Source organism: Podarcis vaucheri, assembly GCF_965113315.1.
Source record: "Podarcis vaucheri genome assembly, chromosome: 5".
In the NCBI taxonomy this organism is placed as follows: Eukaryota; Metazoa; Chordata; class Lepidosauria; order Squamata; family Lacertidae; genus Podarcis; species Podarcis vaucheri.
In genome coordinates, this window is record NC_138763.1 from 44,878,990 (window position 1) to 44,893,081 (window position 14,092).

Consider the following 14,092-nt stretch of genomic DNA (forward strand, 5'->3'; position numbering starts at 1 on the left):
CAGTCTCCATTTCCCTCTTTCCCTTTCGAAAGTGAGTGGAGACGCGGTGCAAACGCCTCTAGAAATAATGATAATCTGAAATGGAAGGTTTTGCCTTTTACACTTGACATTCCTATCTGGTCCATGTTTAGGATCTCCCAAGGTCTGGGTAACATTTTCATAGGTGCCGACTCCATGGGGCTTGAGGGGGCCCGAGCCCCCTCAAAAATTCGTTTGGGGGGGCTCTGCCCCCCCAATAATCTCGGGCGCCCCTCCAGCAGAGCGCCGCCGCCGCGCTGGCTCTGCCTGTCGACGCTTGGCGCGTCCGCGGCTTTTATAGGGCGCCCAGCGCGCACCAGCTCGATAACGGGCACCGGCGCAGCGGGGGGCGCCGGGCCGGGGGCGAGGGGCGGCCGGCCTGTCTCCTTGGCAACCCCATTGAGCAGCGCCGGCTCCCCCGGGAGGGCCATCCCCCCGCGCCGCCGATCGCCAACACCGCCGGCGCTGTGGCTGCCGGAGCCCGAGCCCGAGCCTGTCAGTCAGCCAGGAAGGAAGGAAGGAAGGAAGGAAGGAGAGAGAAATGGGGAGGGAGACGAGGGAGGAAAATTGCGCGCAGGGTGAAGAAAGGAGAAGGGCGAACGAGACGAGCTTCCAACCCAAAAAAGGGCTGGAAGACTTGGAGGATGAAGGATCGGGAAAGAAAGCGACGCCTTCCCCGCCCACGACGTCGCCCACTTGTCATTGGCAGCGCAGCGGGTGCCCAGAGAGGCTGGGCACCGGCGCAGGGCCGCTCCGCAGCCGCGGAGGACAGCTGCACGGCTAGCAAGGTGCGCCGCGTAGAGCGCGGCCCTTGTGTGGCCCGGTGGCCACGCAAGCTCGGGTGGGGACCCCCATGCGAATCTAAGACGGGAGAAGAGGGCAGAGCAAAGGGGGTCCCTTCCCCAACCTCCAGCTCTGAGACTTCCCTGCGCCCCAGAAAAGCGAAAGGATTTTCTCTCTCTCTTTTTTTTATAAATATTTTATTAAGTTTTCAAATACAAAGTTAGAAACATACACTGAAGAATAAAGTAAAAGAACAAGAAAAAGAAAAAAAGAAAAAGAAGAAAAGAAAACCAACCATTCAACACATTTTTTATATAACTAACTGGACTTCCTCGCATCTCCCTTACCCTGCATTCTTTATAATAAAGATATCAGCAAATTATTACCTTGTTTCGTACCTTATTTTGTACTTTTCAAATACTATACCTCTAAATTTAACATACTTTTCATCAGTTACTTATATCTTAAATTAAACATAGTATTACCTTAGATTTTGACCTTTTCTTACTTAAAATATAATTTCCTGTTTCCCAAATCTAATTGCTGAAGCTATAGTTTCCGAATCGTGTAAATTTTTAACATTCATACAACTTATATTGTTTTTGTAAATAGTCCTTAATTTTTTTCCAGTCCTCTTCCGTTGTTTCTTCTCCCAAATCTCGGATTCTGCCAGTAATTTCAGCCAGTTCCATGTAGTCCATCAATTGCGTCTGCCACTCTTCCAGTGTGGGCAAATCTTGTGTCTTTCAATATTTTGCGATAAGTATTCTTGCTGCTGTAGTTGCATACATAAAGAAAGTTCTATCCTTCTTTAACCCTTTCTGGCCAACAATGCCCAAGAGGAAGGCCTCTGGTTTCTTGGGAAAGGTATACTTAAATACATTTTTTAACTCATTATAGATCATTTCCCAGAAGGCCTTCACTTTTGGACAAGTCCACCGGAGGTGAAAGAATGTCCCTTCAGCCTCCTTACATTTCCAACATTTATTATCAGACAGGTGATATATTTTTGCAAGTTTGACTGGGGTCATGTACCACCTATAAATCATTTTCATAATATTTTCCTTCAAGGCATTACATGCCGTGAATTTCATTCCGGTGGTCCATAACCTTTCCCAGTCCTCAAACATGATGTTATACCCAATATCCTGAGCCCATTTTATCATGGCTGATTTGACTGTCTCATCCTGAGTGATTTTCTCTTCAACCTGCCCTCCATCCTCTTGCGGAAAACTCTTTGCCTGCCCTGCCCTGCCCGTATCTCGTTTTTGCTTTTTAATTCCACACACGCACCCTTCGGACTTCGTGGCAATCGGGCGCGCGGGTGCGTTTCCTAAGAGAGTGAGGACCCCCGCCTCCTCCCCACCTGCTCCCTCGCCAGCCAGCCAGCCGCGTGCCCTAGCAATCGGCTGGATCTCCCTTCAGCAGGCCGGGCTCACAACTCGGCCCAGGGACCCCCCAGCAGCGGATCTCCGGCCCAGCTGAAGAATCCGGCAACAAGCCCCCTCCTCCCCAATCGCTCCGTCGAAATACGCTCCAAAACCCCCCAGATAGGCCGCCGGCCGCCATGTCTCGTGGCGCCCTGAGCGAGGGTCTCTCCCCAACACCGCCACCTCGAACTGTGTTCTCCCGGCTACCCGAGCGAAGCAGCGGCAGGACCCCGGTATGGGCCCCCCCAATATTTTTTATAAGTCGGCGCCCCTGAACATTTTTATTAGCTGCTTTGAAAATTGAGTGTGTCTGGGTCCCCACACACTCTGGATTGTTTAACCTTTTCCTCCAAACATCCATCTCCTGATGTAATTTCCCCCACACCCTGCCCCAAACTATTTTTTAAAGTCAGGAACACCATCTGCACCTTTTCCTTCCCCCGCCCCAATGCCTCACTACTCATGGAGATAATAACAATGGGGGGGGGGAGGGATTTACATAAGGGAAAGGACTAAAACCCTGTCCAGAGTAGCCACATGAGGGTGCTTATTTAGTTTTCTCCTTCTCCTTAACACATACTGTAATCCTAATCCCAGATCTCCAACATGCCAAAGTTACACAAGAACAGCCCTATACTACCCAGCTCCCTTGCTGATTTGGAAACTCAAAACATTTGCTATCACCATCTTGCCACATTTTAAATCCCCGATAGGCTGCAATATTTGCCAGCAAACATGGAGTTCCTGTCCATGAAACTGACAAGTAATCTATACACTGCCATTCATACTTAGCAGAGTTTTTAAAACTCACCTATCCAGCCTTAAAGATTATTATACCAAGTAATATAGAAGCAGAGGACAGGAAATGAACCTCCCTTCTTGAAATGCTTCCTGAATTGCGGAGGTGGCTGTGGCCTTCCCTGCAGAATGGGATGCCAATCTTGCTCATAGGTAGCAAGGCTTTAGGTTAAAATCAAACCAGGTATTATTGTTGTTTATTAAATATCTATACTGCCCTTTATCCGAGGATCACAGGGCTGTTTACAATATAAAACACAACACTATTCCCCACTTCAAAAAGAGGAAAAATTAATTATGGTAAAATCAAAATGGAACATCAATTGTCCAAGATTTAGATCATGGTGATTTAATATCCTGTGCTTGACTTTTCCCACATAGTTAAGCCATAAGAATGGAAATCTGCAATTAGCTAAAGGTGTGCTTAATAATGGTGATCAATGCTCTGTCTTTACTTAATGAGCTGTTAAATTGCATCCCTGAGATAGATCACTAAGACCAGCCTGCCATTGTAGCTGGGAGGTGAAGTGCTGTGTTGCAATGGTGAGGGCATTGTGCTCTCTTTCTAACACAGATACACACCATGCTTTCCTCCTAGCAGGACTGAAAGGACTTGATAGCAATGTTCTTCATTTGCCCTCTTGATTTACAAAGTCCCAGTGTTTTGGTCCTGAAGGGTTACTATGAATATGGTCTCATAAGTTTCCCACTAGCCTCAAACACTGCAGCGAGACTGTATCTCCTGCTGCCACCCCCCATAGCCTTCTTTTATATCCAGGTGATTGTAAAGGCCTTCTAAGTGCACAACAAGCAACCCAATTGCTTTCGAGCTCAGGTTGATTCAGCCTTCCAGCTGCAAGCTTTGAACATAATGCTCTTGCAAGATATGCTGGTCTATTATTGAGGTGTATGTGATGGATTTGTTATCTGATCTGTACCAGCATTTGAATAAGCACTCTTTCACAGCTGCTTTTGTTTTAATACAGCCAAACAGCAGCAACAAGTGATGGAAGATGTATATAACTGCATGCTGTATCTATTTTGGCTATGTTTGCTAATACATCAAGGCTGTTGGAGTCCATTCTTTTTGTGTCTAAGCCTTTGTGAAATGCTCCAGGCCAGAGTAAATCAAGTAGCCACTGGAGGTTTAGCATTGAGGTGAAAGCTATTTCAGACAATGCAGGTATGACTCAAAGCAGCTTTACGTCCTGCAAAGAAGTCACTAAACAGGAATGATTCTGTCATCTTAAAAAATGGTCTTTATTTCTTAAATTCAAATGTATGCATGGTACACTCCCTTCTATTGATCTTGTAACAAACTGAAAGAAATGCAGAGAGGAAGAGTTGGTTTTGCGCACAGAGCAATTAACAACCAGAACAAGTAAAAACTACCATCTCCAACAAACCAAATGGAAAGTGTACCCAAATGGGTATGTGGTTTGTTTTTTTTTGGTGCCAGGAAGAATGAATTATTCCCACTTGGGGGGGGGCAGTTCACACATGCATGAACATCACTTGATGACATGCAACTGACAAGTCTTGTCTATGCATGCAGCAGAGTGAGCTGCTTGAGTTCTGAGGTTACATAATGGATTTTACCACTTCCAACTAGGGCTGAGGAAGGAAACCACTTTGATGTTCAAAATAAATAAATCCCTGCAAATAGCAAAGTATGAAGCAGGCTGCACCAAAAGCTTTATTCCTTCCATGTTATATGTCTGTATGTGTTTGTCTATATGTCTTTACTGTTTATATGGAGGAGTGTGGGATTTTGCCTAGGGGAGACCTGAAATTGCACCCACCCACCCCCTACACCCGCAGTATGAAATGGTGCAGTCTGTCACTGTCACAGGATTCCAGTTCTAAATATATGAACCTACTCTATTGAAAAGTATTAAGTTTTTAGATGATGTCAGGTGCTTGATCTGTGGTGGCTTTTGCAGATGTTTGTAGCCTCTGAGAAGGAGCTCCCAGTCTCTCTCTAAGGTATTTCCTTTCAAGAGGCACTCAACTCTCGTTTTAACTACATCCTTGATTCACCAGAAGAGCACAAAGTCTGATTCCTGAGGTCCCACAACTGGTTCAGAGAGAACATCTGAGAAGCAGCTCTTGAGAAGCACCCATGATTCTTCCCCAAAGCCATGCCTGCACCTTAGGAGATGAAGAGGCTGCATCCATGAGAGTTGCTCATGCCACAGAAAGTTGAGTGTTGTATCTAGTAATCAAATTGTGCTGTTTGTTTTACTTCTGCGCTCTAAAATTTACTGTTCTCATCTCACATGTATACTGCCCATCTCATATCTGCTGCAGACTTGCCTGTACACCTCATGCCCCATTAAATCAATATGCTTCTAGTCTATAGGGTGCCAGAACACTTTTTGCCCTCCTCCTGCTCACAGAGCTGCTTTCTGGGAAGTTCTATGAGGTATACTTATAGTTACCTATGTAGAGCTTGTCTGGCATCTCCCTGAGACAGGGAGCAATTACCCAAAAAGCTTTGATTAACTCTTATTTGACAGCAATTGAGAAAAATAACCTTGGCCAGAAGAGTTTTTGGCACTGATTATTTAACCTGACATCATGTGTCCTGTTGGCAGACCCTGGGAGGCGATATCCATCTGGAACCACTTACGTTATTCATTGTTTCTTACATTTGTTTTTAATTTGCCCTTATTTGACTCTGGCTGTGACCACCTAGCTGACTGCAGTATATACACTCCCATTCCTTTTTCCTGGGCTCAGGTTTTACACTCTGCTTACAAACAAACAAAAACCAACCAACCAACCAACCAAAGGATGGAGACAACAGAGGATGGCAGTCAACTCTTCCCATCACAGTCCATAAATCGACCCCTCCCACAGAGCCCCAGGTCAACAGCCAGCTGCTCAATCCCAAGATTTCCCCCAGCTTTTGAGGGCTGAACAGAATGGGACTATAATATCCCATCCAGCAAGTGGCTAGAGAGCAGCTTTTCCTCCCTCTTTCATAATACTAGAGCCCCAGAGTCACCTAATGGTAGACCATTCAAGACAGACAAGAGGACTACAAGACTCTGGTTACAGCCACCAATTTGTATAGCTTTAACATGGGATTAGATAAATTCATGGTGGGCAAGGCTATCAATGCTGAGAGTCACAATGGTTGTCTAATACTTCCAGGAAGAGAGGCAACAGGGAGACGGAGAGGGCTATTGCTCTTGGGTCCTGCTTGTGGACATCTGGTTGACTGCTGTGTGAAAACAGCACACTGGACTAGATAAACTTTTGGGTTGATCCAACAAGGCTACTCATGTTCTTATGGACTCCGGGATCAACACAGGTTGTTTATAAGGCGCAGTTCTGTCCTCTGTGACCAGTGTGGGCTGCATTGATAGGTTGAACTATTGGAGAGGATGAAATTCTATGATTGCATTGAAACAACTTGGGTCAATAATAACAACAGTAGCATTGGCAAAACATTTCACTGTCTGCAAAGCGTTTCACATATATGTAGACCTTTTAGAAGAAAAAAAAATCCCAAAAGTGAGTGGTTTTATCCTCATATTGCAGTGGGGGATTAAGGCTGAGAGCCAAACTTGATGTGACATTATTTTGCCATGGGCTTTAAAAAAAAATAAAAATAGCTGCTGTGGAGGAGGGAGGCTTCAAGCTTTTGCCCCCACCCTGGACCCAATCTGAATGGAATGATTCCACACCTGCTATCTGCAATGACAGGGAAGCTCTCGCTGGGAACAAGAACCTGTGGTTTTTAGTTCAGTGCCAGGACTCAGCACCAGTCCCCTGAATATATGCAGAGTTTAATTTCAGCCAGGTGTCACAAAGGTTTAAAATCTGGAAGCTGTCTTCAGTGCCTGTGAATCTGCCTTCATTATGTAATACTCTGTGTCTAACTAGAACGAGTTCCAGGTTTATTAAAGAGAAGGTGGGAAGCATAAGAGAAAATGAAACAAGCTGCACAATACACAAAAGTAAAATGCACCTACAAGTCTAATATTAGACAGGCAGGAGCTTAACTTCCAGCACTGTAACCCCTAAGGGGCCACAGCAGCATATTAGAAATTCAAACTAAGTAAAGCAATGTAGTTCACTCTTTTAAAAAAAGCTCTGCAGAAAAGTGGGAAACCACTTAGATCTTACAACTCATGAACAAATCAAAAGAGGGAGGGAAGATAAATTTCAACATTTTTGGCCATGACCAGAGGCAGGATGCTGAACTAGAGAGGCCACTGGTCTGATCCAGCAGGCTCTCCTTATGTTCTTAAAAGTAACTGGTACATATATATATATTTGGAACTCTCTATGGACTGAGTAGAAAACAGGATTTCTCTTTTCACTATGTACCCCACTGTACCATCCTCACATTAGAGATCTTGGTGTGCTGGTAATTGGTAGCTGGCCCCCTCACCACACTTTTCTATTCACATTAGCTGAAAGATGGGCTGTGGATTGGACTCTGGCAGAGATTTCCTCTTTGTTTGACATCTTTCAAGAGAAATACCACCGGCTATTTGATAGACTATCAAAGGAAATTGTTCCTCTTTGTAACAGCTAAAAAGCCAGGCTAGATAAAGTGTACATTTTGGCATTTTTTTTTTAAAAAAAATATTGTGGTGGGATAGAGAGAGAATGTCATTCTGGAGATAGGAGTACTGTACTGTACTATATAAAAAGAGAAAAACAGCTAGAGTTAGGGAATTTGGTGAGGTATAGTTACAGTATAAGGGACGTGGGTGGCGCTGTGGGTTAAACCACAGAGCCTAGGACTTGCTGATCAGAAGATCGGCGGTTCGAATCCCCATGACGGGGTGAGCTCCCGTTGCTCAGTCCCTGCTCCTGCCAACCTAGCAGTTTGAAAGCACGTCAAAGTGCAAGTAGATAAATAGGTACCACTCCAGCGGGAAGGTAAACGGCATTTCCGTGCGCTGCTCTGGTTCGCCAGAAGCGGCTTAGTCATGCTGGCCACATGACCCGGAAGCTGTCTGCGGACAAACGCCGGCTCCCTTGGCCAATAAAGCGAGATGAGCACCGCAACCCCAGAGTCAGCCACGACTGGACCTGATGGTCAGGGGTCCCTTTACCTTTACCTTTAGTTACAGTATATCCTTGCCCTTGAATCACTTGAATCTACCTGGGCAGTTATCTTTCTACAAGGGCTGACATTGATGCAGAAATCCAGCATCGCCTGAGCTCTGCGAGTGCGGCTTTCTCCCTGTTGAAGTGCAGAGGGTTTGAGGACCAGGACATTCGTAGGGAAACCAAAATGCTTGTTTACAAAGCTATTGTACCCTTGAACCATGGAACACTGCTAAAATGCAAGCCTTTAAAGTAAAAAGTGAAATATATATTGAAAGTGCATTTAGCCACAGGTTAGAATTTGTGTTTTTATATTATTTCAAACCAGTATTGATTCCTTCATCCTTACCAACTCCATACATTTTTTAAATAAACCAAATTGGATTTGGTTTGGGCTCTATGATCCTAATGAATCTTTACTGCTTCTGACAGATCTCCTAAAGGTGTGGGCTCAGCATGTGCTCTTTGCTGCAGGGCGAAACTGGCAGGGCTAGCAGCATCCCTAGAAGAGAAAAGGCAGCCTTCTGCCTTCCAAATAAAATGGAAGCTTTTGTCGGGCTCCCATACGTCTGGGTTTCCCTGGACATTACTGGGATTTCAAAGGCAGAATTGACATTGGGGGTGGGGTGGGGATTTCCCAAAGGCAGCACTTTGTCCTGGATCTTAGGCAAGTCAATTGAAATAAAAAATTGGGGGGGGGGGGTAAACAACCTTGAGGTTTGTGTAAAAAAATCCTAACAAGTTCAGTGGTTTTATTTAAAAATAAACCAGCTCAACAACATTCAGGATATCCTGGTTTTTAGTTTTTGATATATGGCAAGCTTTTGCCCTTTTTGCATACGGCAACTTGCACCAAGGAGACATGAACCACAGCCTCTCTTGATTTGCCCTGGTACTTCAGGGCAAAGGAATCTGTCTTACTGTGAGTGTTCCCTTTCTTGTGCCAGTGGGATTAGCTCAATGGCTTATTGATCAGTTTCCCTTCTTCTTGGCTGCAAGGTTCTCCAAGAGAAGGGCAGCTGCTTTGTCCCTAGTGTGCAGCCCTGTTGCGGAACAATTATGGACACCCTCTGAGCCTATATATATCTTCTTACAATACCTTCGGAGTTCTCACCATGTCAGTGACGGCCACTCTATTCTGACATTTATGCCCTCGCCCTCTGGTCTTGTGGTGCCTTCCAAATAACTCCACTGAAGACCTTGGTTCAAACTGACCCACTCCTACCACGTCCCTGATTCCCCCTGTGGGCACAGGCAAGAGCTTTTTCTTGTCCCCCTCATGCTTCAACTTTGCAAACAAGTTGAATCAGAGTCAGATTGCCTCCCCATTTCTGTCTCTCTTTCTTTCTCTTCAGCAATTAATTTGTGGAAGGAGCTGCATCATTTTCTCCCACTGCCTCCTAAGCGAAATGTGTGTCTCATTTGCTGTGGGAATGCTGAACGCTGTATTCAGTATTTAGAGCACGAGCAAGGAAAACCTCAAATTAATAACCCTCCCACTCACCATCGGAGTGAATGGGGGTGGAGGAGAGGGAGGGAGGGCCGCATGCAAGCAGGAGAAATGATTAGAAAGAGATTTTCTATCAAGGCAAGAGCTCAAGAAGAGGGGGAAGGAAAGCAGGAGAAGGGCGCTGGGAGCCACAAGAGCAAGAGGTGATCTCCTTCCTGGGTCTGTGTGTGGGTACCACCAGCTCCGCAATGTAGGGGGCTGGAGGAGGCGTTACTGCTCATCAGAGGACAACCTGGAGTCAAGGTAGCCTACGCCACCCAGGCTTTTTGAACGAGAAAATGTGGAATAGCCAGTGGTCTTCTTTTGATTGGTCCTAGGGGTGTGAGAATACTAGGCATATTTCTCCTTTGCCTTGAACATGGTGAGACAGGTGCCAAGATAGTGTTTTCTCCGGAGAGACTATATGCAAGAAAGTTCCAGGGAAAGGGAATGGGGAGGAGTAGGACAGAGAGCACTTGCCAAGGCCAGTAAAACTCTCATGGGGAGAGACACCTCTAGGAGCATAAAGGACCTAGAAGCAGCAGCAATAGATTGCCCTTCCTCCAGACTCTGGGCCCTTGCAAGACCATCTTACGTGGGCTGCCCTTTGGGGCTTGGGGTTAAGTCAGGGAAGGATAGGGAAATCAGCTGGTTTTGAGAAAGTGTTATTCTGTGTCAATGAGCTTTGCTTTGTCGCTTGCCCCCAAGCCATGGGAGGAGGGATGGGGGCTATTTTAATTGGCACAAAGTAAAATCTGAACATTGGGAAGAGGGTGGCGCTGTGGGTTAAACCACAGAGCCTAGGAGTTGCCGATCAGAAGTTCGAAAGCATGTCAAAGTGCAAGTAGATAAATAGGTACTGCTCTGGTGGGAAGGTAAACGGCATTTCCGTGCGCTGCTCTGGTTCGCCAGAAGCGCCTTAGTCATTGCTGGCCACATGACCCGGAAGCTGTACGCCGGCTCCCTCGGCCAATAAAGCGAGATGAGTGCCGCAACCCCAGAGTTGGCCACAACTGGACCTAATGGTCAGGGGTCCCTTTACCTTTACCTAAAATCTGAACTAAGCTTGGTTTTTCATATTGTGACTCTCATTACTCCAAGTTCACAAAGGGAATGGCCTCTCTTTTTGTCCCTAGGAGCCATTGGGAGAAATTCAATGTAGAGCTGTTATTCGTTATGTTTATATCCCTCCTTTCATCTAAGGAGCTCAGGTGTGCGTACATTCTTTTGGTTTCATCCTCACAACAACCCTGAGAGGCAGGTAAGGCTGAGAGGCAGTGGCTGGCCCAAGGTCACCCAGAAAGCTTCATGGCTCAGTGGGGATGTGAACCCTAACCTTGCAGGTCCAACACTCTTAACCACACCACCACACTAGTGCTATGGCAATTGTTCTGTCGGAGCAAGCTTCTCATCCCCATGTGCAAGTCTGGAGGTTCTCCTGACCTATTTTGGGGAGTAGGTAGCCCCACTACACTAGTAGAAGTCCTTCTATGGACTTCCACTAGCAAAACTGGTTACTGAATTCTGCCATTATGAATCCCTTTTGGGGTGAGGCAATTTGGTACCTTTGCTTCTTCTATCTGCAATTGCTTGGGAAATTCCAGTGTGGGCTTTTTCTTTAAAGTGAATCATTGGAGACTGGAACTCTCAAGCAAGATGAATTGGAGTTCAAATATTAATCACAGGAAATAAATACTATAATCCCAATTGATCTGTTCATTTGATAAATGGCACTCACCTCAGTCTCCCATGTGTGCGCCCTCCAGACAGACTGCTGTCAATCTGGTGTCACCTGCTCTCCGTGTGACACTCCATCTATCAGATGAAATTAACAATGACATTTCTCAAGTTTTCCCTAGTCAGTTTCTCTTTCCCTCTCCCCCTCCCCGCCCCCCGTGTTTGCCTTCTCTCTCTGCACAGGGAAGGCAGCACCCTTCACCAGAAAGCTTACTTTTTAAAAAGCGGGGGAGGATGCTGATAATTTGAGATCCAGGCATTTCTCGAGGAGCTGTGATATGCACATACTCTGGCACCTCCCTTCCTTGCTACAGCAGGCTTAATGCAACTCTTGCACATTCACACATGTTCCCGATACCTTCCTTTTTGCCGTTCTGTATTTGTGTTACACAGTCTTGCATTGTGGTGTCTCTGAGGGCTCCTGTAACTTGCAGAGACCCCACTCCTATTAGGCACAGGCTATCTGGAGTACCCTGAAAAACATAACTGAGACCTGAAGACCTGGAACTCTAGGCAAAAAGGCTGAGCAAAATTGCTGCCAGGCCCCCCCCCCTTTTCTCCCCAGTCTCTTGGAGAAAACAGAACAGGAAGATGGTCCCATAAAGTTTACTGCTTGATTGAGCCCATCAATGTGGCAGCTCCTCAACCAGAATAGCAAAACTCTAATAATAAATGAAATAATCAACAGTTAGCTGTTCGTGAATGGCCCCCCAAAATCTGCATCCTTTCCCTGCAGATCAGCCCTGTCAATCAGCTTTCTCTGCCAGCTCACATTTGTGGTTCCTGCTTGGTATTGAGAAAAGCACTTTCTGAATTGCTTATGGACAGCAGCCCACAAGTCCCAAGGCTGGGGCTATCACTCTGTGCCCCTCTGGACTGTCGAGTGCAAGGCCAGAGGGCACTCCCCCCCACAAAAAACCCCTTATCCCTGACCAAAGATATTTCAAGCAGCCCATTTCCCTGATGAGCACAGGCTGCCCATACTCACTTGGAAGAATTTCAGGTGGCATTTGCTTCAGGGAAATAAATCTTCACATCCATCACAGGGCACAATGAGAACACGCCATCAGCTCCAGGTCTCCAAAGGTCTGTAGGTAGCTTTCTTATGCTCTTTGGGAAATAAAGCACCTCAGGAAGGGGTAAAGGGGAAACACTAATTAGTCTTGTCCCCTTCCTTTTGCTTCGCACATGATAGTGCTCAATAATTATGTGGAATGTTAGCTCCTCCAGATGGGTGTGGCTTGGGGGTGTTTCACAAATCTTTAATAAAATGAATGAACTGTTTACTTCCTCTGCCCCAGCTCTGTGGGGAGATGTTCAAACTCCAAATTCCTCTTGCAAAGAACATGAGCAAGAACAGAGAAGGACATATTGACTGGAGCAGCCCATGTCATCCTGAGCCAGCTCTGCCAGAGCTGAATACAGGCACTGTAATTAAGGAAATTATTTGACGTCGGGGGAGACGAGGCAAAGGAGCAACAGCAGTCATGGAAGTACTGATGGGGGGTATTTAACTCTATAGAGGTGTGACTCCCTCACGCCACCTGTTGGCCACCATGGAACAGTTCAGTTTCTCCACAATGGTATCGTAGACTGGGTTAAGGCTGGAATCAATTTGGCTGGCGTTTTAGCAGTGCAGCAGAGACCAGAATATGAGCAGTACTCATTAATTAAGATTAATGGTGTGGGTCGAGGAAAGTGAAGAAGATGCGTTATCTGCATTTCCAGGCTTCACAGAAAGATGCCCTCTTTTTTTAAAAAAGCCAAAATTTTCCTAGCATTTTTTGTTTTAAGAAAAACATGAGAATTACCGAAAGGAACAACCAAGAAGCCAAGAGTGAGATGGGCTATGTGGCAATCTAGCCAAGAAGCTGTTACACGCATAAATCTCATTTCCAACTTACCGGGATATGCCCTGCAACTTATTCCTGGGCCACTGTGATGCATTTTCTTTTGTGGCAACCCTGGGCCAGTACAGTCCACCATCCCTTGCTGTAAACATGCTGCAGTCTCTATAAAGGTCCTCATTAGTCAAGTGGATGGGTATTGGACCAGGACAGGCTGCAATCCACCCAGAGTGCACTGATGGAATGAAATACATCATGCTGTGATACCTCTGATCCAACATCTGAAATCCATCCAGGACAAGTGTTCTCTTAGCTTAGCTACTGGCCCTCTGACAGCTGCCTGCTATCTGGCTATTGGGCCTCCTCAGTGAGGAACTTCCTTTAGTTAGCGTGTCCCATATATCCCTACCAACAGCCTTTCTAGCTGGTCTTAGGACCTGCCACATGGCAAGCTCCTGCGCTCTTAGAGGATGCAACAGGCAGAATTCAACCGGCGAAGCTCTCCCACCTTGGGCTTATTATTTTTTCATAATAACGGAGCCAGGTTGTTTTGGTTTTTTTAAGAGAGGTGGAAGTGGCAACCCCACTCCAAGGACTGGTTCCTTCTAAGACCTCGGAGTCCCACCTGCTCCTCTGAAAGCCTTCTAGAGCGGATTGTACTGGCGAGGGCCGTCGGCGAAGCGTGCGCACGTGCGGCGCTACGCAGCGCGCGCTGGGCGCAGGGAGACGCCTTCGGAATGGTCTCAACGGTGGGTCCCATCCCCGGCCTCTGCGAGCACAGGTGGTCGGGCTTGATTTGCATAGCACCCGGCTGGAACTCTCCCCTTTTGCTCGCGGCTGCTCTGCTCCAGGATCTCCGCGCGAGGCCTGGTGGGCGGGGGCGCGCCTCGTCTGCCCCCGAGGGGGCGGCCTCCCTG

The 14,092-nt window shown here is 46.5% G+C and overlaps 1 long non-coding RNA gene across 1 annotated transcript; it reads right to left on the reverse strand.

Annotated features, from left to right (window-relative positions):
* Positions 1-2,511: 2,511 nt before the first annotated feature.
* LOC309532786 lies at positions 2,512-11,791 on the reverse strand. The gene is made up of 3 exons (XR_014220018.1): positions 11,543-11,791; positions 11,330-11,406; positions 2,512-5,040 (listed from the first exon to the last, which is right to left on the reverse strand). It is a non-coding gene; the product is annotated as an uncharacterized lncRNA (long non-coding RNA).
* Positions 11,792-14,092: the final 2,301 nt, after the last annotated feature.